Source organism: Triticum aestivum, chromosome 1A (genome assembly GCF_018294505.1).
Source record: "Triticum aestivum cultivar Chinese Spring chromosome 1A, IWGSC CS RefSeq v2.1, whole genome shotgun sequence".
Taxonomy (NCBI): Eukaryota; Viridiplantae; Streptophyta; class Magnoliopsida; order Poales; family Poaceae; genus Triticum; species Triticum aestivum.
The window spans coordinates 340,382,630-340,404,372 of NC_057794.1; the positions used below are offsets into that span (position 1 = coordinate 340,382,630).

Here is a 21,743-nt window from a genome sequence, read left to right on the forward strand (position 1 = left end):
CCCCTTCAAGTTGCACTGCCTGAGTGGCAGCTGGTGCGGTGCTAGGTAGATGAGCACCCTTTCAGCTGGTTGTGTTCTAATTGATAGCACACATGCATATATAGCTTAGAATTTTTTGAATGAATGACAACCAAGTCTTAGAGCTGAAAGTATAAACCAAGGAAAGTAGTAGTGCTGCTTACAAGATGCATTCCACATACTGTGGCTTGTCCAAAAGGGTATCAAGATCGACAAATAAACATGCAATCTTAGCACTGTATCTAGCACATCTCATGTCATTGTACTGCAGCCACGAGGACCTGCCACTATAGAGCAACTGCTCATCTGCCCATCATCGAGGTTCTCCAGGCCGTGCTCGTTTTGCTCGCCATCGTAGTAGTCCTCGATGCAGTCCACATCCCTCTCACGGGCATCGCAGAAGTAGTGACCATTGCCGTAGAGGATAAACTGGAGCAAGTGTGCGCTGGGGAATTCTAGTTCGCCATAGTGCAAACCAATCGTTGCGCCTGACACCGAGGCCGGCATGGTTGTGGCGCAACGTCTTGAGCAGGCGGAGTTTGTGTGCCGCGCTCCCCTTGCGTGCCCAGAGCACCACCAGCCGCAGCAGCCGCAACATCGATCAACAGCCAAAATAGTATGTCAGAAGGAAGGCAGCGTTGACATTGTTCAGATAATGCACACAAAACTGACTCAATTATGGAGCAGTAAACACACCAGTAGCAGCGTAATTTGGCGGTTTATGATCTACCAAGTATAGAAAAAATATATTTCAATACTATAAGCATGCATTCATTCGAAAAAAAAGATTATTTGGAACTAAAAGGAACAGAAAGGTGGGCATGCTTCTAGTCCGTCGGTTAGCAATCTGAACAATCATGAAATTGAGGAGATGTGGAGAGGTGAATGAACTAAACTCCACTTGATGCACTGTAAAAAAAGCATCTGAGCAAAAAGGCACTTGCAGAGACACAGAAAACAGCCTACAGAAGAATTACAACAGAGAAACATAAAACTTATGCTGATTCAGTAATTAAAAAATTTGGTGGACCATAGTAATAATTCAAGAAACTATACTACTTCCATCGTCTGCTTGTCCTATGATAAATTAATAGATTTGTAGAACATGAAGGTACATCCAGGTATAAGCTGATGGCCGGATGGATTAAAAAATCCTCAGTGAAACATTTAAGTGTCCGAACAACGGAGGTAACAAACCTAACGGAACTATAAGTGATAATTCTTCAGTTGTCTACGGCACCACATATTTATTTTAAGAAGGGCACTGTCCACCAAATTAACAAGACACCTCGTTCTTTGTATATGCGTTAGCATCACATACCTTCTTGAGCATCACACATCTTGGGTTGGCATAGCTAGAGAAATCCTCTTCTCCTGAACATCGCCGAAATCTCTCTCAACTTCTCTCCTCTAATCTCCCTGATTCATCCCGGCAGCATCAGTTAGCCCAACACTTCCTTTCCTACCTCTCTCTTCTTCACACAGCCACCCCAACCATAGTTGCTCGACCTGACACCCAGCATCTCCCTTCACCTGTACCTCGGGCTCCTCTGCATCTCGCCACCCTAGCCAAACAACATTTCAAAAAATGTTGTTTGGGTTAGAAAAATGTAATGATATGGCAAAAATGATTCAATAATGATTGTAAGCAGTGCCTTATATCCTCATTGGATAAGATAAGCATTACAGTACTATATACCATTCTTATTAAACATTGCAGGAGAGAGAGCCCAAATAACGTAATCTGTATTAAACAGATATAGGTACAAAATTGATCTCTGCAAATATCATATCATATCATTTCCAAGAAAAAAAAAACAGAGGTGATTTTTAAGAGAATTTACCTTAAGGTTGATTAATGAAAACACGACAAGAGAAGAGCTAAAGATTAATTTAATTAACCTCTATGTCAGCTCCAAGCAATCATGTTATATGGGTTAGCCCGTTTGTCGCACTGATACCTGAAGTTCTCATAGAAAGTCTGCAAAGGTGAAAGATTGGATGATTACGAAGTTGCAATGGTTTGAACATTAAGAGTTTTAAAACAAGAGAAAAGGAGGAAAGGGAAGTCACCTGATTGTTGCTCTTTAGGTAGAAATGAAAGACAAAAAGACCATGGTGCACTAATGTGAAAACAAATACTGATGTAAATGAGCAAGGCTCGAAAGTGGCTTGCTGACATATCTGAAGTCTGAACACAAAGATGATGCAACATATATCATAATTATATGTAACCGAAAATCAGAAATTCGGTAGTATCTGAAACTAAATTTAAAATAATATCAACCAAACCAGTTCATTAAGGTTCGATACATATATACAATCATAGACTCAATACTTATGTTATGACACATTTATTTTGAAATTTACTTATAATAAAACTGAAAAGCATATTAATTGCTGCTGCTACATGATTCCCTTTTGAACTGGAACAGGGGCCTATTATTCGAAAATAAATCAACAGTCTAAATAAGGGAAGCCATCGAGTATTGAGAGGTACTCACCATACCATAGTTTACTTATTATAAAGCTGAACATCGATTAAGTGAAGAGAAAGACTAAACAGATGATTCACGAACAATGACAAACTACCTGCTCACTTAATAGCAACCTGTGAAAAAAAGCACATGTCAGCACAAAGAGGAGCAGCAGAACATCCTAAGCAAAAATTAACATCCAGCGCAATCAAAATCACCTCCATGACAGCCATCAGGAGACGGAGCAAAGAGGAAGATGAACTAAGAGTGACCTCCATCCTTGGCTGCCTCCCAGACGACGACGTCGGTTCCTGCTCCCTGCAATGCGCAGAATTCAGCAAGACGCCGAAAGCAATCAACAGACGGCTAAAATCACATTTTACCTGATTCCAACATACATAAAAAAACGTACAATTTCTTTTAGCAATTCATCAAACGATTGGTGTGCACAACCACAACTGGACACATAGAATCTCTGAAGATGTCAAGACAGTCAGCTTCTGCCACCTAAGAGGGATTTCACCGCCCCGAGCTCGAGCTTACGTGAGAGAGGGAGGTAGGCAGTGGGGAGTGGGGTAGAGGTGCAGATTAAAACATGAAGGAAAGGAAGTGGAGACGATGGCTCATATATACGGCTTGCCGTCGCCGGAATCATGGCCGGACGCCGCATGGTCCCCACAGCCCCCGCCGGGGCACCCAACGTCCTGGTGGCTATCCGAGCCTGGGACTCCATATCGGCGTTGTCGCACGCGCGGACGGGAGGGCTGGCCCCACGAGACAGAGATGCGCCGCCGCTGCTCTTCCTTTTCTTGCCGCTCCCATCACCGTCACGCGCTGCAACCTGCAAGAGCCTTGTTTGTCCCGCGGCGCCTCCCCCGTGTGTGCTGAGACAAGGCCGGGAAGGAATGGAAAGGGGTTGAGGGATCAGACTCACCTCAGATCCTGGCATCCATCCCTGTGGCGGCGCCTGTAGCAGATCACAAATCGAAACCGTCGCCGCCGCCTTCTCCTCCCACCCAATCTTCCCTCGAGAAGTCGAGATACATGACTGGTGGCGTGCTTGCAGCCGTGTCCCCTCCTGCTTCTCCTACGCCCCACCTTCTCCTTCTCTTGCGCCCTACCTTCCTAGCCGCTGACCGCTGCTCTGCTGCCTCCTCCCGATGGCCAGGAATGGGAATGACCAGAGGTTGCGTGTTGAGGTTGCGTGTTTTGGAAGAGGAAGGGGGAAAGGTTGGGGGCTCGAGGCGACTTCCTGTCTCTGTCTCTCCCTTTCTTCTCGATAAAGCAAATGAGAAGTGCCGACCGTCGCTTTAATTGGCCATCGCAAACAGTCACGCCCTACCGACGTGGAACCGCGAGGCTCTGCCCTTGATGCACACCTTATTGTTTTGGATTTTAGGTATATTTTGTATCGTTGCAATATAGCAATAGTCATGCAACTGGCTGACATCTCTCCACCCGTTGTAGTCACATGTGTACCCCTATAATTGCAATTTGGTTATAACACTTTGTCGGGGGATGAATCCTGGCAGGCAACGGAATCCAGATCCTTTTCAAAAACAACGGGGCCTGCATCGCCCCTCAATCCGGCCCAACCTCGGCCGAGTCGCTCGACTCGGCCAGGTCACTCGACACGGCCAAGCAGGCCGACCCGGACAGACTCCTCGACTCGGCCCCAACAACCAAGATCAAGACTTCTCCAGCAAGCCAACACTGCCCTTGGCGTGTTCTTCAAACCCGGCCAAGGGTCAGCGGCTGTCACATCCTAGCCGTATGATGAGGCGAGTCTCCGCCAACTAATGATCAAAGCAACAGTACCCCGCCCATGCTTCTGGTCAGCCGGACGGGGCAACAGTGCCCTTCGCCTACCCGCTGACCAGGGTCGGCATGGCTACAGTGCCCTACGCGTACCCGCTGACTAGGCCTGGCGTGGCAACAGTGCCCCGACGTGACCTATGACGCCAACAAGCGGCGACCTGCCGGAGCGCCACTGTAGCCGACTCAACCCGGCCATGCCCTCACGATCAACAAGACAGCACACAATGCCCCCTAGGCGCATGGGTCCGCGCCCAGAGAACCCGGCGAGCCCTGGTACCCGGCGGGTCCCAGCACCGGGTTCCCGGACACTGACAACCCGGCCCTACGGCCTTGTAATATTACCCTTGTACCCCTGGGGGGTTGACCTATAAACCCCCCCAGGAGCCCCCATGCATACGGACAACTCACTTCATTCACACAATCGATCACACACACACACACCCAACAAAGCAACACCCGAGGAGAGGGAGCAGCCTAAGACTTGGCCAGACCTCCTTCTTCCTCCATACAGCTCTAGGAGCAACTTTGTACTATTACATATAAACCACACTCGGCAGGACTAGGGGTGTTATCTCTCCGGAGAGCCCCGAACCTGGGTATGTCTTGCATCCCGCGCTCGCTCATGCCGACCTCGCCTTTGAAACCCACCAGTGCCCTCGAGCCTCCTCCTATCTTTAGCCATCCCTTGGCATCTACCGCACGCCCACCATGATAGTTGACGCCCACCGTGGGGCAGCTCGAGGTCCTGGCCGGGAGAATGCTTCGGACGGGGATCCTCTCCGAGCCCGTCACGCCGGCGGACGACGTCATTGATGCGCTCGCCGCCTCCTCCGCCACGCTGCGCATCTTCGACGCGCCTACGGACGACGAGTACCCCCGCGAGGTACTTAGCTTTTCCGACTTCCCGCTCTCCATCAACGACGACACTCCCACCGGCGCGATGGACCTCTGCGTGGAGGTTTTCGTCACCGACATTGATGCCTCCTCATCGTCGAGCGCGGCAAGGAAGGCCGCCGAAGCTAAGGCCGCGGCGATAGGGCCGGCTCACCCAACCCGTTGCGCGCCACGATTATTGACTCTAGTGCAAGTGGGAGACTGAAGGAAATATGCCCTAGAGGCAATAATAAAGTTGTTATTTATATTTCCTTATATCATGATAAATGTTTATTATTCATGCTAGAATTGTATTAACCAAAAACTTAATACATGTGTGAATACATAGAAAAACAGATTGTCACTAGTATGCCTCTACTTGACTAGCTCGTTGAATCAATGATGGTTATGTTTCCTAACCATAGACATGAGTTGTCATTTGATTAACGGGATCACATCATTAGAAAATGATGTGATTGACTTGACCCATCCGTTAGCTTAGCACGACGATCATTTAGTTTGTTGCTATTGCTTTCTTCATGACTTATACATGTTCCTATGAGATTATGCAACTCCCGAATATCGGAGGAACACTTTGTGTGCTACCAAATGTCACAACGTAAGTGAGTGATTATAAAGGTGCTCTACAGGTGTCTCTGATGGTACTTGTTGAGTTGGCATTGATCAAGATTAGGATTTGTCACTCCGATTGTCGGAGAGGTATCTCTGGGCCCTCTCGGTAATGCACATCACTTTAAGCCTTGCAAGAAATGCAACTAATGAGTTAGTTGCAGGATGATGTATTACGGAACGAGTAATGAGACTTGCCGGTAACGAGATTGAACTAGGTATTGAGATACCGATGATCGAATCTCGGGCAAGTAACATACCGATGACAAAGGGAACAACGTATGTTGTTATGCGGTTTGATCGATAAAGATCTTCGTAGAATATGTAGGAGCCAATATGAGCATCCAGGTTCCCCTATTGGTTATTGACCGGAGACGAGTCTTGGTCATGTCTACATAGTTCTCGAACTCGTAGGGTCCGCACGCTTTACGTTCAGTGACGATCGGTAATATGAGTTTATGTGTTTTGATGTACCGAAGGTAGTTCAGAGTCCCAGATGAGATCGAGGACATGACGAGGAGTCTCAAAATGGTCGAGACGTAAAGATCGATATATTGGACGACTATATTCGGGCATCAGAAAGGTTCCGAGTGATTCGGGTATTTTTCGGAGTACCAGAGAGTTACGGGAATTCGCCGGGGAGTATATGGGCCTTATTAGGCTTTAGGGGAAATAGAGAGAGGAGGCTGAGCCCCCCCAAGGCCTAGTTCGAATTTGACTAGGGGGAGGGGCGGCTCCCCGTCCTTCCTTCTCTTCTCTTTTCCCTTTCCTTCTCTCCTACTCCTACTCACTACAAAAAAAAGACACATCCATGACATTTTGGGCCGAACAATTTTTTTCTGTCATACATATGACACTTCTATGACGATAATTGTGACAAAACCCGGTATCATCATAGATGTGGTGGGCTCCTACTTCTATGACAAAAAATCATGACAGAAAATGGGCTTTTCGTCCTGGGCGGGCTGGAGACGCAGCTGCATGACATTCTTTGGGCCGTCCATGACGGAAAAAACCGTGGTAGAAGCGAGGGCGAGGAAAATTTCAGGGAGTTCCCGGTTACGGTGGGAGGTCGGGGGCCGAGAGATGCGCATTTCTCTCATACACGTATGCGCATGTGTGCGAGGCGTTGGCTCTAACTGAACCCGAGCGGGGCGTTGGGCTCTAACTGAACCCGATCGATTGCACTGCAGGCTATGCGTTACTAAACCCGAGCGATCGATCGATGGCTGTTAACTGAACCCGATCGAGTGATTCCTTCGCTACTGTTGCTAACTGAAGCCGGTCGATTGGAGGAACAATGAGTGTTGCGGGGGGGGGGGGGGGGTGGATGAACAGTGAGCGGTGGCGTTGCCTCTGGATGAACAGGACCCCGTGGTGTGGTGGAGGGCTGGATGAACAGTAGACGGTGGAGGGGTGCCCATGGAGGGGTGGTTGAACATGACCCCGTGGTGTGGAGGGCTGGATGAACAGTAGACGGTGGAGGGGTGGTTGAAAAGTAGCCGGTGGAGTAGCGCGCGGTGGAGGCTGGATGAACAGGAGCCCGTGGAGGCTGGAGGAGGTCGACGGTAGCCCGTGGAGGCTGGAGGAGGTCGGCGGTGGAGATGAACAGTATCCCGTGGAGTCCCGTTTTGGGGTACGCCACACCCCTCCCGATGAACAGGACCCCCGTTTCGACCGTAGCCCTCCAACGCAAGTCCGTTTCGTCCGTTTTGCAGTACACCACACCCCTCCCGATCAACAGGACCCCCGTTTCGACCATAGGAGGTCCCTTTCGTCCGTTTTGCGGTACGCCACACCCCTCCCGATCAACAGGACCCCCGTTTCGACCGTAGGAGGTCTGTTCCCTCCGTTTTGCGGTACGCCACACCCTTCCCGATCAATAGGACCCCGTTCCGAACATAGAAGGTCTATTTCCTCCGTTGTGCGGTAAGCCAGGCCTCGTTTCCATCGCGTGTTCCGTCCAAGCCCTCCCGATGAACATGACCACGCATTCCGTTCCGACCCAGCCGGTTGGCTCCCACGCGTTCTGTTGCCTCCTGATGAACAAGACGCATTCTGTTGCCTCCCCATGAACACGACACATTCCGTTGCCTCCCCATGAACACGACGACGACGCTGTTTCTCCGTTCCGACCCAGCCATGTACACGAGCCCTGGCCGTACTTATGCGCGAGTAGGTGTTCGAGACCCCTCCCGTATGTACACATATATGGCCGTATTTTCTTTCTCGCACCCTGGCCGCTGTACGTACGTGTACATGCTACGTGCGTGCCTCTACTACGACACGTACGCGCCTCTACTACGACACGTGCGCGCCTCTACATCCACCAGTATATATGTACGTACACGTTCGCGATCAGAATGACAACGCTACATACGCTTCAACCAGGTGGGTCCCGACTATCAGGCACTTCCTTGCCTGCGAAGATGTAGCTGGTGGGTCCCAGCAGTCAGGGGGGCGAATCGTTTTTTTGCCCGGATGCACTTCCTTGCATGCGAAGATGTAGCTGGTGGGTCCCAGCAGTCATGGGCAAACGTTTTTTTCACGAAATACGGTGGCCCGTCCGGTGGGTCCCTGCTGTTAGGTGGAGGAATAATTATTTTGCACGTAATAAGGAGACACTTCCTTGCTGCGGCCGTGGACCCAGCTGTCAGCCTCTCCATGTACAGTCCACGTCCGATGGAAGCCGTTCCTTGACCATGTTGACCACACCGCGCCGAGAGCACCAGGGCGGTGGACGACGGCGAGGCCAAGGAAGGGGACGACGCGGAGCCAGGGAAGACGCGGCAGTGGATGCCCACGCGTAGAGGAGTACGAGGGTTCACTGGTTCGCTGTGTTGTGAGGCTACCATCACCGCAGAATAATAGGAGGTGTGGGTGAGTAGAGGGATAGCCTGGCCAGCGGTGGGAGTAGTAGGGGGCAGTGAGGCCTCCGCCGCATTGCAGCCGGCCACGGGAGGCAGGAGCACGAGGCACGACCGACGCTGGTTTGGGCGGCTGGAGCAAGAAGACCAGAGGTTGAAGAAGCACTACGGCCATTGGATGGACATCGTACGGTCACTGGAGCTAGAATCGTGCATATTGACTAAGTTGACAAAGCCCTCCGTCCCCGTCAACTTAGTAGGCCCACAAGTCAGCCTGCCACTATACTGGGTCCCAGCTAACAGGGGGAGTATTCATTTTTTGTGCGTAATAAGGAGGCACTTCCTTGCGTGCGAAGATATAGCTGGTGGGTCCGAGCTGTCAGCGACGGTAATGTTTTTTCGCGAAATACAGAGGCCCTTTCAGTGGGTCCCTGATGTCAGGTGGAGGAATCATTATTTTGCGCGGAATAAGGAGGCATTTCCTTGCGTGCGGCCGTGGACCCAACTGTCGGCCTCTCCATGTACAGTCCACTTCAGATGCATGTCGGTCTTTGACCGCGTTGACCAGGCCGCGCCGAGAGCACCAGGGCGGTGGACGATGACGAGGCCTAGGAAGGGAACGACATGGAGGCCGGGAAGACTCGGCAGTTTTTTCCCACGCGAAGGGGAGTATGACTGTATGAGGGTTTACTGATTCGTCTGGCGTCGTCGGAAAATAACAGCAGGTGTGGGTGAGTAGAGGGATGGCTAGGCCAGCGATGGGAGTACGGTGGGGTGGTGAGGCCTGTGCGGTAGCACAACTAGCCGCGGGGAGGAGGGAGCAGGCAGTCCCGCCGATGCTTGTTTGAGCGGCTGGAGCAGGAAGAGCAGAGATTGAAGAAGCACGACGGCCGTTTGATGGACATCCAACAGTCACTGCTTGTGCGTCAACCTTTTTTTAGGAAAGCCTCAAATCTGTGGAAAATAGCATACAACCCATCTGCCATTATTTCTAATAATTTACAGTCTATTTGCTAATTCTTAAGGTTTTTTTGGAGATCATATTCTTTTTGTTAGCATTACAACCCATATTGTGGCCACGGTTAAAAAATTATACGAAATTTTGCATATTTCGGTGCGGTCCGAACTGTTTTTAATCCCGAAATTTCAACTCACATTCAAAGTGATTTAAAAATAAATGTATATCAATATAAAATCCAACAAATTCTCCACGCATAAAAATTAATGTAATTTAAAATCTCGAAATGAAAAAATAGATATTTGAAACTAATTGCCGGTTTGATGTGTTTTAAAAATGTACAACCCATTTCTCATTACTGATGGGCCATTTTCTCGGCTAGCCGAATGAAAGCTCTCCTCGTCTTGAAATATTTGCAACCCAATAGGCCTGACAATGCGACTTACTTGGCAAATCACAAAAAAACTGGGCTGTAGCCGTGGACTCAGCTGTCAGCCTCTCCACGTATAGTACTCTTCCGATGGAAGTCATTCCTTGACCACGTTGACCATGCTGTGCGGAGAGCACCACGGAGGTGGACGACGGCGAGACCTAGGAAGGGGACAACGCGGAGCCGGGGAAGACGCGGTAGTGGAAGTCCGCACGGAGAGGAGTACGAGGGTTCACTGATTCGGCTGCGGTGTGAGGCTGCCGTCGCCGCAGGGCCTGGCCAGCGGTGGGAATAGTAGGTGGTGGTGAGGCCTCCGCGGCAGCACAGCCGGCCATGGGAGGCAGGAGCATGCGGCACGACCGACGCTGCTTTGGGCGGCTGGAGCAAGAAGACCAGAGGTTGAAGAAGCACTACGGCCGTTGGATGGACATCGTACGGTCATTGGAGCTAGAATCATTCACATTGACTAAGTTGACAAAGCCCTCCGTCCCTGTCAACTTAGTAGGCCCACAAGTCAGCCTCCCACAATGGTGGGTCCCAACTAGCAGGGGGTATTCATTTTTTTGTGCGTAATAAGGAGGCACTTCCTTGCGTGCGAAGATATAACTGGTGGGTCCAACATGTCAGCGGGGGGAACGTTTTTTCGCGAAATACAGAGGCCCTTCCGGTGGGTCCCAGCTGCCAGGTGGAGGAATCATTATTTTGCGCATACAGTCCACGACCGATGGATGTCGTTCGTTGACCACGTTGACCAGGCCGCACCGAGAGCACCATGGCGGTGTACGATGGTGAGGCCTAGGAAGGGAACGACACGGAGTCGAGGAAGACTCGTGTAACACCCCAGATGTAACTTACCCAATTTGTACTCCAACTCTTGCCGTTTCCAGCTTTAAGTTATTTTATTTTCTCGGGTTCGGGTCTTTGTCTCCGTGTGTTGTTATTGTTGTCATGCATCTCATATCATGTCATCATGTGCATTGCATTTGCATACGTGTTCATCTCATGCATTTGAGCATTTTTCCCGTTGTCCGTTTTGCATTCCGACGCTTCGTTCTCCTCCGGTGGTCATTTCTACCTTTCTTTCATGTGTGGGGATTAAACATTTCCGAACTGGACCGAGACTTTCCAAGCGGCCTTGGTTTACTACCGGTAGACCGCCTGTCAAGTTTTGTATCATTTGGACTTCGTTTGATACTCCAACGGTTAACCGAAGGACCGAAAAGGCCTCGTGTATGTTGTAGCCCAATACCCCTCCAATTTGGCCCAAAACCCACCAAAACCCTCTCCATCATCTAGAGCGTTCGATCACGATCGCGTGGCCGAAAACCGCACCTCATTTGGACTCTCCTAGCTCCCTCTACCTATAAAACTAGCCCCTCCTCCGAAATTTCGGGTCTCTCCTTCCTCAAAACCCTAGAAATCCGCTCTCCGCGCGCCGGACGTGTCCGTCGGTGCCGGACGCTTCACCGCCCCCACTCTCGTGCCGCCAAGTGTCACGCCGCCGCCGTTCCACCGCGCGCCACCGCGGGCCCGCGCGGCCTAGATCCGGCCCGCGGGGTCCGAACTGCCCGCCGCCTCCTCGCGCCTGCCTCCTCCCGGCGTCGCTCCTCTCCTTCGATGCTGGCGCCGCCCGCCACCGCACCGAGCCGAGCTCGTCGCCGCAGGGCTCGCCGGCGTCGCCCACGCCCTGAGGCGGCCACCGGAACCCTGCGCGCCCGCGCGGCCGTGTAGGAGCACACCGCCGCCGCCTCTCCCTACCTCGCCGGCGCACCTCCTCGGCCCCTCTCGTTCACTCCGGCGAGCTTCCTCCTCCAACGAGCTACAGTGGAGTCCGGTCAACCTCGGTCCGCGTGCCACCGGATCTAGATCTGGGATATTTGCCTCGGTTGACTTTTTGCCCCAAAACCCTAATTATCTTGCCATGTTCATCGCATCGTAACTTTGCATCCGTAGCTCCGTTTTTGGCATATAGCATATCAAAATGTTCGCCTCAGAGAGCGCATCATTTCATTCCATTGCATCATTTTCATTTGAGTTCATCTTGATGCCTGAAATGCTGTTGGAAGAGTGCTACTTGAGATAATTGTCAGATCTGCTGCTGCATTTAGATATTTGTCATTTTTGCCATGATTACTATGGCATGATATGCCCATGAGCTCTACATATGTTTTGCTAAGGGTTTTGCCATCTTTGCAGAGGTGCACCCCATGTATTTTTGTGATGTGTGTAGTGACTAGCACAAGCTTGCAAAGTGAGGCACTTGGTAATACTGATTTCAGGGACTTAGCATTTCCACTAAGTCCTTGATCTGTATATCTCATGTTGCCATATGTTCATGTTGTTTCCTAGTGATCCGTGCCTCTTTTGAGGATGATCAGTAAGGATGTTTTGTTAATCTTGTAGTGCCCTATCCATCCATGTATTTGTTTTCAATTATGGAGCACCCTAGCTTGAGTCAATCGAGCTCTACTTTTGCTATTTCATGAATCCGGGCAGATTGTCTTCTTGTTAGCGATTTTGCCGATGATGTTGTAGTTGATCCGTGCATGCTATGTTATTGTTCTTACCATGTATAGCTTTTATTTTGTGTATTCGTGATGTGTGTATGCTTAGATTATCATGACTTGCTCCGTAGTGAGTGCATCGAGCTCCTAAACATGCCTACTTGATATCTGTTTCAGCATGCTCTAGTTTTCACTAAGTCTGAGAACTGATTATGTTTTTGCCATGTTCACATGCTTGCAATTGTATTTTCTGATCCCTTTTGGCTCAAGGTCACTAAGGGATTTTTGTTAAGCTCTTTGAGTAGCCCCATGACATGCTTTACTTTGCCATGTTCAGGTCTTGTAGCATGTAGTTTTATTGCTCCGAAGAGTGCTATCTGATCTGAAATTCCAGACAAGTGTTAATTTCACAAAGTCTGAAATCTGTTTACCATATGCATTTTTGCCATGCTTGTTTGAACCTGTTAATGGATGATTTGGCCGTATCTCAGTGCTAGACTTTTGTTAAGAATCTTGAATTCATCCCTGCCATGTATTTTGTTGTCATGTTTGGGTGCTGTAGCATGTTCATCTCTTTGCATTTAGATGGCTACTTGCTGTAAATCGCAGAACGTGGCCATAATTGAATTGCTTGCCATTTCCAAACCGTAACTCCGATTCCGGCGTTCTTTATATCGTTTTCATGCGATTTCATCTCATCTTTCCAGTGGCACACTTGGATTCCCAAGTTGAGGCCAGGTTCACGCATACCTTGTCAAATCTTACATATGCATCCCGCATCGCATCCCGCATAGCATACCATCCTTGCATCATATTGTTTGATCCTTGCACGTGGTTGATTGTGTCCTTGTTGCTTGTTTGTCTTGTTTGGGTAGAGCCGGGAGATGAGTTCGCTAACGAGGAGCCCGTTGAGTTTGCTTTCGAGGATCCAGTCAACTCTGACCACTTTGCAGGCAAGATGATCACACCCTCGAAATCACTACTATCTTTGCTTTGCTAGATGCTCGCTCTTTTGCTATGCCAATGCTACGATGCCTACCATTTGCTTTCAAGCCTCCCAAATTGCCATGTCAAACCTCTAACCCACCATGTCCTAACAAACCGTTGATTGTCTATGTTACTGCTTTGCTCAGCCCCTCTTATAGCGTTGCTAGTTGTAGGTGAAGATTGGAGGCCGTTCCTTGTTGGAACATTTATTTGCTTGTTGGGATATCATTATATTATCTTGTTATCTTAATGCATCTATATACTTGGTAAAGGGTGGAAGGCTCAGCCTCTCGCCTAATGTTTTGTTCCACTCTTGCCGCCCTAGTTTTCATCATATCGGTGTTATGTTCCCGGATTTTGCGTTCCTTACGCGGTTGGGTTATAATGGGAACCCCTTGATAGTTCATCTTGATTAAAGCTTTTTCAGCAATGCCCAACCTTGATTTTACCATTTGCCACCTAGCCTCTTTTCCATTGGGTTTCCGGAGCCCGAGGGTCATCTTATTTTAGCCCCCCCCCCTGGGCCAGTGCTCCTCTGAGTGTTGGTCCAAACTAGAGTCCTATGCAGCGCCCCCTCGGGGAAATTCGAGGTTTGGTTTTAGTTGTATGGAGAGCTCATCTGAGTGTGCCCTGAGAACGAGATATGTGCAGCTCCTATCGGGATTTGTCGGCACATTCGGGCGGTGTTGCTGGTTTTATTTTAACCTGTCGAAGTGTCTTGAAGAACCGAGGTACCGAGTCTGATCGGAACGTCTCGGGAGGAGGTCTATTCCTTCGTTGACCGTGAGAGCTTGTCATGGGCTAAGTCGGGACTCCCCTGCAGGGATTTGAACTTTCGAAAGCCGTGCCCGCGGTTATGGGCAGATGGGAATTTATTAATGTCTGGTTGTAGATAACTTGAACCTTAACTTAAATTAAAATGAATCAACTAAGTGTGTTACTGTGATGGCCTCTTCTCGATGGAGTCCGGGAAGTGGACACGATGTTGGAGTAATGCTTGCGCAGGTTGCTCTCTAGTTTCTCGCTCGCGCTTTGCCTCCTCTTCTCGCTCTCTTTTGCGAACAGGATAACCACCATTTTTGCTAGTCGCTTGCTGCAGCTCCACATATTTACCTTGCCTTACCTATAAGCTTAAATAGTCTTGATCACGAGGGTGCGAGATTGCTGAGTCCCTGTGGCTCACAGATTACTATTACACCAGATGCAGGGCCTGATGATTCCGCTCCAGGTGACGCGCTCCAGCTCAAGTGGGAGTTCGATGAGGACTCTCAACGATACTATGTTTCCTTTCCTGATGATCAGTAGTGGTGCCCAGTTGGGGGTGATCGGGACCATGTCGCATGTTGGGTTGTTCTTCTATTTTGGCGCCGTAGTCGGGCCATGAGTGTTTGAATGATGTAATGCTATTTTATGTACTTTATTGACGTGGCGAGTGTAAGCCAACTATGTTATCTCCCCTTTTATTATCTATATTACATGGGATGTTGTGAAGATTGCCTAACTTGCGACATATGCCTTCAATGTGATTATGTCTCTAAGTCGTGCCTCGACACGTGGGAGATATAGTCGCATTGAGGGTGTTACAAGTTGGTAATCAGAGCCTTCCCTGACCTTAGGAGCCCCATTGCTTGATCGTTTTTAGCAGCTGAGTTGTGTCTAGAAAAATGTTTTGAGTCATTTAGGAATTATATATCAGATAGTTTAGGAATTCTTTTTACTTCCCAGTCTCCTCATCGCTCTGGTAAGGCATCCTGACGTAGAGTTTGGCCTCTTCTCTTCTCAAATTTCACTAAATTTTTTTTTAGGATCACGCGGGTATCTTGGAATCGTTCCGATGGTTTTATGACGAGAACATTGTCTTGGTGCCTCCTGTCAGGGGTTTTGTGGAAGTGTCCCGGGGAGTTGAGCTCTGAGGTGTTGTCGTCATAATTTTATCGTTGCAGTTCTGGAATACCCGAGTTTAGTACGCCGACATCGAAAATCTCTTTTATGCAATTCCTTGGTGAGATAACCTCGACGCCACCCAGTACTAGGGCGGGAGGTCGGGAGTATCGCCATAACTTGTATAACAGATGCTTTTTGAAGGTTGAGGTAGATGGTTTCCGAAGTTTTCTCGGTTATGTGTTGAAGGATGGATACAGCTGGATGTAGGATTTGCTAGATTTGGGTGAGATATTATGCTTCCCCTGTATCCCCAACACCTGATTGCATAACCGGAAAGGTTCGGGAGTTTCATAGGTGGGAATTCTATTAGCTCTAGTTATTCTTCTACGGATATTTGGTTTGAGATTGGGATTTCTTACCGATTATTCGTTCTTGATCCGTACCTTGTTGATTTATTTCTCTACCTAAATTCTACGTGGCTCCTCAATTTATGGATATGTGACCATTTCAAGAGGAATGCATTTGTTCATTTTGTTCGGATGTGAAGACTATATGTTGCAATTTTCATTCCGTTGGATTCAGCTTCAATATTTGTCTATCAATGTGCTAATGGATGTCAACCTCTTCAGGATGGCTCCTCCAACGCGCACGACTCCGAATCCTGACCCGCCACCACCTCCACCTCCTCCAGATGCATGGCAAGCTGTGATGGCCGCAACCAATGCAAACACACAGTTGATCATGCAAATTCTTCAAGAGCGAAATCAAGGCAACCAAGGGAACCAAGGCAACAATCAAAATCACTTTGCTACACTCAACCAGTTCCTTGCTAACGGGCCAAAGACTTTCAGCAATTGTGTTGAGGCAACCGATGCTGACGATTGGCTTGTGGATCTATGCAAGCATTTCAAGTGCAGAAACGTCAGGCCTGAGGACTTTGTCAAGTTCGCTTCCTTCCAACTCAAAGATCAAGCTGCAGAATGGTTCCAGCAGTACAAGGATTCCAGAGGTGGACGTCTTATTACCTGGGATGAATTCCGTCAAGATTTCAGAGCTCACCATATCCCTCAGAGCATGGTTGAAAGAAAGCGTGAGGAATTCCGCAACCTGAAGCAAGGCTCTTTGTCTGTCTATGACTACAACAAGTTGTTTTAGAAGCTCGCCCGCTTTGCCAAGCAGGACGTGCCTGATGAGAAGAGCATGATATACCAGTTCAGGGGTGGTCTCAGAGAAGAAATTCAGCTAGCTCTTGTTCTCTTTGAGCCCTTGAGGTACGACGAGTTCTACAACATGGCATTGAAGCAAGAGGCTGCTCAATTGACGTGTGATGCTTCCAAGAAGAGAGTCAGAGATGCTACTCCTTCTTCCTCTACTCAAGTGGCCAAGCAGCAGAAGTATTGGCTTCCTCCTCCTCTGTTCCGTCAGCCGTATCAGCAGAAGAGCAAAGGTGGCAGTGGATCTTCCCACCCATCCAACCCTGGCTTTCAGAACAAGACTTCGTCTCAAGCTCCGAGATCGAGTGCTTCGTATCACCGGCCGCTTTCAGAGGTCACGTGCAACAAGTGCCAACAGAAGGGTCACTATGCCAACAAGTGTCTTAATCAGAGGCGTCTTCCTCCTCCTCCTCCTGTGAGATCGGCAAGTACAGCTGTGGTCAAGCATAACCCCAAGTACGCCAAGGTCAATTTGATGAATGCAGCTCAGGCAGAGGATTCATCAGATGTCATCATGGGTAACCTTCCAGTTAACGATATTCTTGCAAAAGTTGTTTTTGACACTGGTGCATCACATTGCTTCATTTCCAAACCTTTTGCATCAAAGTATGAGTGTGACTATCAGTATCTGCAAAATTCTTTGCAAATCGTGTCACCGGGCAATCAAATGACAGCTAATTTCTACGTCCCGGATATTACTATCATGTTGGGCAACTACAAATTTCTAGCTTCTCCTATTGTTCTGGGTGATTCGGATATTGATCTTATTCTCGGAATGGATTGGCTTTCTAAGTACAAGGCTCAGCTTGATTGTGCAGCCAGGCAGATTCAATTGACTCATTCGTCTAAGGATGTAATTGTGTTTGCCGCTCGTGATGATACCATCCGTCTGTTTTCTCTCAATGAGAAGGGTGAACTCGATGCCATCTTGCAAATTCCAGTCGTTTGCGAATATCAAGACGTCTTTCCAGAAGAGCTTCCAGGAATGCCTCCACACCGGCCAGTTGAATTCGTTATTGATCTTGAGCCTGGCACGGAACTTGTGTGCAAGCGTCCTTACAAGCTCGGACCTGAAGAGTTGAAGGAGCTGAAGAAGCAACTCGATATTCAAGAGAGAATGGGTCTCATCCGGCCTAGTTCTTCTCTGTGGGGTTGTGGTGTTCTTTTTGTGAAGAAGAAGGATGGAACAGACCGACTCTCTGTTGATTACCGTCCATTGAACAAGAAGACCATAAATAACAAATACCCACTTCCCAACATCAATGAGCTGTTCGAACAACTCAAAGGTGCCCAAGTATTCTCCAAGCTGGATCTCCGTATGGGTTATCATCAGATTCGAATCCGTGAGCAAGATATTCCCAAGACGGCTTTCAGGAAAAGCTATGGTTCATACGAATACACTGTCATGTCTTTTGGCCTCGTCAACGCTCCTTCGACGTTCTCTCGCATGATGAACTTCATCTTCAATGCCTACACCAATGACTTTGTTTTGGTCTATCTCGACGACATTCTGGTTTTCTCGAAGAACAAGGAAGATCATGCCAAGCACTTGCGTTTGGTACTTGATAAGTTGAGGGAACACAAGTTCTATGCCAAGTTCTCCAAGTGCGAATTTTGGCTCGATGAGTTTCTTTATCATGGTCATATCATCTCTGCCAAGGGCATTGCGGTGAATCCTGAGAAGGTGTTTGCAATTGTGAATTGGGAACCTCCTCAGAACGTGAAGCAACTCCGTAGCTTCCTCGGTCTCACAAGCTACAGTCGAAGATTCGTTGAAAACTTCTCCAAGATCGCGAAGCCTCTCTCAAATCTTCTCCAGAAGCACGTCAAGTATGTTTGGTCTCCAGAGTGTGACATTTCTTTCAACACTTTGAAATAGAAGTTGATCACTGCTCCAGTTCTCAGTCCGCCTGATGAATCCAAGCCGTACGAGGTCTTTTGTGATGCCTCTCTCCAAGGTCTTGGCGCAGTGTTGATGCAAGAGAAGAAAGTTGTTGCTTATACCTCTCGCCAATTGAAGCCCAATGAGAAGAACTACCCCACTCATGATCTTGAGTTGGCGGCAGTTGTGCATGCTCTTTTGACTTGGAGACATCTCTTATTGGGAAGAAAAGTGGACATCTACACCGACCACAAGAGTCTCAAGTACATCTTCACTCAGCCTAATCTCAACCTCAGACAAACTCGATGGGTCGAAATGATTCAAGAGTATAATCCGAGTATCGAGTATACTCCAGGCAAGGCCAATGTGATTGCTGACGCATTGAGCAGAAAGGCTTACTGCAATAGTCTGATTCTCAAGCCTTATCAACCCGAGCTTTGTGAAGCTTTCCGCAAACTTAATCTGCAAGTTGTTCCTCAAGGTTTCCTCGCCAACCTTCAAGTCTCTCCCACCTTGGAAGACCAGATTCGTCAAGCCCAGCTTCTTGATGCTATGGTGAAAAAGGTGAAGATTGGGATTGCCAAGAGTCAACCAAAGTACAAGTGCTACCGCCTTGATGACAAGGATACTCTCTTCTTCAAGGATCGTATTGTCGTGCCCAAAGGTGACCTCCGTAAAGTGATCATGAACGAGGATCACAATTCTCTCCTCTCCATCCACCCTGGGAGCACGAAGATGTATCAGGACCTCAAGCAGGCTTATTGGTGGACTCGAATGAAGCGCGAGATTGCTCAGTTCGTGAATGAATGTGATGTCTGCAAAAGAGTGAAGGCAGAACACCAAAGGCCAGCTGGTCTCCTCCAACCTCTTGCCATTCCAGAATGGAAGTTTGACCATATCGAAATGGACTTCGTGACTGGGTTTCCTAAGTCCAAGCGTGGCAATGATGCTATATTCGTTGTCATCGACAAACTCACCAAAGTGGCTCACTTTCTGCCTATCAAAGAGTCGATCACTGCAGCTCAATTGGCAGAACTCTATACCTCTCGAATTGTCTCTCTGCATGGTATTCCTCAAGCGATCTCTTCAGACCGTGGCAGCATCTTTACCTCCAAGTTTTGGGTTTCTTTTCAGAAGGCCATGGGCACCAACATCCGCTTCAGCATAGCTTTCCATCCTCAAACTAGCGGTCAAGTCGAGCGTGTCAACCAGATTCTTGAAGATATGCTTAGGGCTTGTGTGATCTCCTTCGGCATGAAGTGGGAGGATTGCCTTCCTTATGCTGAATTCTCCTACAACAACAGTTTTCAAGCAAGTTCGGGCAAGGCCCCATTTGAAATTCTGTATGGCAGGAAGTGCCGTACCCCTCTCAACTGGTCCGAAACCGGCGAACGTCAGCTTTTGGGTAATGACTTAATCACAGAGGCAGAGGAAATGTGCAAAGTCATTCGAGATAATCTCAAAGCAGCCCAATCACGTCAGAAGAGCTACTATGATAGTAAGCACCGCGATTTGGCTTTCGAGATCGGAGATCATGTTTACCTTCGCGTCTCTCCAATGAAAGGTACTCGTCGCTTCGGTATCAAAGGGAAGCTTGCCCCTAGATACGTGGGACCTTTCAAGATTGTCAGCAAGAGAGGCGATCTCGCCTATCAACTCGAGCTTCCTTCAAACTTTGCAAATGTTCATGACGTGTTCCATGTCTCTCAGCTTCGAAAGTGCTTCAAGACTCCTGACCGCACCGTCAACTTCGAGGACATTGAGCTCCAAGAAGATCTATCCTATCGTGAGCACCCAATTGCTATTCTTGAAGAGACTGAATGCAAGACTCGCAACAGGTCAATCAAATTCCTCAAAGTCAAGTGGTCACACCATTCCGACTGTGAAGCTACCTGGGAACACGAGGATCACCTCCGTTCTAAGTACCCGGCATTCTTTCAGTCCTAGATCTCGGGACGAGATCCTTTCGTAGTGGTGGAGTGTTGTAACACCCCGGATGTAACTTACCCAATTTGTACTCCAACTCTTGCCGTTTCCGGCTTTAAGTTATTTTATTTTCTCGGGTTCCGTTCTTTGTCTCCATGTGTTGTTATCGTTGTCATGCATCTCATATCATGTCATAATGTGCATTGCATTTGCATACGTGTTCGTCTCATGCATTCGAGCATTTTCCCCGTTGTCCGTTTTGCATTCTGACCCTTCGTTCTCCTCCGGTGGTCATTTCTACCTTTCTTTCATGTGTGGGGATTAAACATTTCCGGACTGGACCGAGACTTGCCAAGCGGCCTTAGTTTACTACCGGTAGACCACCTGTCAAGTTTCGTATCATTTGGACTTCGTTTGATACTCCAACGGTTAATCGAGGGACCGAAAAGGCCTCGTGTGTGTTGCAGCCCAACACCCCTCCAATTTGGCCCAAAACCCACCTAAACCCTCTCCATCATCTAGAGCGTTCGATCACGATCGCGTGGCCGAAAACCGCACCTCATTTGGACTCTCCTAGCTCCCTCTACCTATAAAACTAGCCCCTCCTCCGACATTTCGGGTCTCTCCTTCCTCAAAACCCTAGAAATCCGCTCTCCGCGCGCCGGACGTGTCCATCGGCGCCGGACGTGTCCATCGGCGCCGGACGTGTCCGTCGGCGCCGGACGCTTCGCCGCCACCACTCCTGTGCCACCAAGTGTCGCGCCGCCGCCGTTCCACCGCGCGCCGCCGCGGGCCCGCGCGGCCCAAATCCGGCCCGCGGGGCCCGAACCGCCCGCCGCCTCCTCGCGCCTGCCTCCTCCCGGCGTCGCTCCTCTCCTTCGACGCCGGCGCCGCCCGCCACCGCAACGAGCCGAGCTCGCCGCCGCAGGGCTTGCCGGCGCCGCCCGCGCCCCGAGGCGGCCACCAAAACCCTGCGTGCCCGCGTGGCCGTGGGGGAGCACACCGCCGCCGCCTCTCCCTACCTCGCCGGCGCACCTCCTCGGCCCCCCTCGTTCACTCCGGCGAGCTTCCTCCTCCGGTGAGCTACAGTGGAGTCCGGTCAACCTCGGTCCGCGTGCCACCGGATCTAGATCTGGGATATTTGCCTCGGATGACTTTTTGCCTCGAAACCCTAATTATCTTGCCATGTTCATCGCATCGTAACTTTGCATCCATAGCTCCGTTTTTGGCATATAGCATATCAAAATGTTTGCCTCAGAGAGCACATCATTTCAT

The 21,743-nt window shown here is 49.2% G+C and overlaps 1 long non-coding RNA gene across 6 annotated transcripts; it reads right to left on the bottom strand.

The window, feature by feature from the left end:
• Positions 1–206: 206 nt before the first annotated feature.
• LOC123049537 (uncharacterized) lies at positions 207–3,764 on the bottom strand. Of its 6 annotated transcripts, XR_006423606.1 has the most exons (5): positions 3,430–3,764; positions 2,714–2,813; positions 2,092–2,629; positions 1,921–1,999; positions 207–1,583 (listed from the first exon to the last, which is right to left on the bottom strand). It is a non-coding gene; the product is annotated as an uncharacterized lncRNA (long non-coding RNA). The 6 variants fall into 6 exon arrangements; XR_006423602.1 differs by having other exon boundaries at positions 207–1,999; XR_006423601.1 differs by having other exon boundaries at positions 1,921–2,629.
• Between the last annotated feature and the right edge of the window lie 17,979 nt (positions 3,765–21,743).